Source organism: Trichechus manatus, unplaced genomic scaffold, assembly GCF_000243295.1.
Source record: "Trichechus manatus latirostris isolate Lorelei unplaced genomic scaffold, TriManLat1.0 scaffold00168, whole genome shotgun sequence".
In the NCBI taxonomy this organism is placed as follows: domain Eukaryota; kingdom Metazoa; phylum Chordata; class Mammalia; order Sirenia; family Trichechidae; genus Trichechus; species Trichechus manatus.
The window spans coordinates 1,816,960-1,818,485 of NW_004444104.1; the positions used below are offsets into that span (position 1 = coordinate 1,816,960).

Sequence of the window (1,526 nt, forward strand, 5' to 3'; positions counted from 1 at the left end):
TAAAAATGGTGCTGTCACTTTGGAAAACAGTTTGGCAGTTCCTTAAAATGCTAAACATAGAGTTACCATTGTTGTTCTTGTTGCTAGGTGCCATCAAATCAGTTCCAACTCATAGCAACCCTATGTACAACAGAATGAAACACTGCCCAGTCCTGTGCCATCCTCACAATCATTGCTATGTTTGAGCCCATTGTTGCAGCCACTGTGTCAATCCATCTCGTTGAAGGTCTTCCTCTTTTTTGCTGAACCTCTACTTTACCAATGCATGATGTCCTTCTCCAGGAACTGGTCCCTCCTGATAACATGTCCAAGGTACATGAGATGAAGTCTCATCACTCTCGCTTCCAAGGAGCATTCTGGCTGTACTTCTTCCAAGACAGATATGTTCTTTCTTCTGGCAGTCCATAGTAAATTCAATATTCTTTGCCAACACCATAATTCAAATGTATCAATCCTTCTTCGGTCTTCCTTTTTCATTGTTCAGCTTCCACAAGCATATGAGGTGACTGAAAATACCATGGCTTAGGTCAGGTTCACCTTAGTCCTAAAGGTGACATTTTTGCTTTTTAACACTTTAAAGAGGTATTTTGCAGCAGATTTACCCAATGCAATACATCGTTTGATTTCTTGACTGCTGCTTCCATGGGCATTGATTGTGGATCCAAGTAAAATGAAATCCTTGACAACTTCAATACTTACTCCATTTATCATGATGCTGTTTATTGCTCCAGTTGTGAGGATTTCTGTTTTCTTTATGTTGAGGTGTAATCCATACTGAAGGCTATTATCTTTGATCTTCATCAGTTAAGAGCTTCAAGTCCTCTTAACTTTCACCAGAGTTACCATATGACCCAGCAATTCTACTCCTGGGTATACATACAAGAGAAATGAAAACATGTCCACATAAAAATGTGTACACGAGTGCTCACTTCGGCAGCACATGTACTAAAATTGGAACAATACAGGGAAGATCAGCATGGCCCCCGGGCAAGGATGACACACAAATTCGTGACGCGTTCCATATTTTAAAAAAATGTGTACACGGATGTTCGTAGCAACATTATTCCTAATAGCTGTGGAAACAACCAAAATGTCCATCAACAGGTGAATGGATAAAGAAAATATGATATATCCATACAGTGGAATATCATTCAGCCATAAAAAGGAATGAATTACTGATACACGCTACAACATGGATGAACCTTAAACATAATGCTAAGTGAAAGAAGCCAGTCACAGGTCACACATAGTATAATCCCATTCACATGAAATGCTCAGAAGAGGGAAATCTATACGGATAGAAAGCAGATTACTGCTTGCCTAGGGCTGGGGGTAAGAAGCCCTGGTGGTGCAGTGGGTTAAGCTCTTGGCTGCTAACCGAAAAGGTCAGCAGTTCGAGCCCACTAGCTGTTCCATGGGAGAATGATGTGGCAGGTATGCTTCTGTAAAGATTATAGCCTTGAAAACCCTATGGGGCAGTTCTACTCTGTCCTATAGGGTCACTATGAGTTAGAACCAACTTGATG

At 40.8% G+C, this 1,526-nt stretch overlaps 1 non-coding gene across 1 annotated transcript; it reads left to right on the forward strand.

Annotated features, from left to right (window-relative positions):
• Positions 1-921: 921 nt before the first annotated feature.
• Positions 922-1,028, forward strand: LOC111822380 (U6 spliceosomal RNA). The gene has a single exon (XR_002825646.1). It is a non-coding gene; the product is annotated as a U6 spliceosomal RNA (small nuclear RNA).
• The last annotated feature ends 498 nt before the right edge of the window (positions 1,029-1,526 follow it).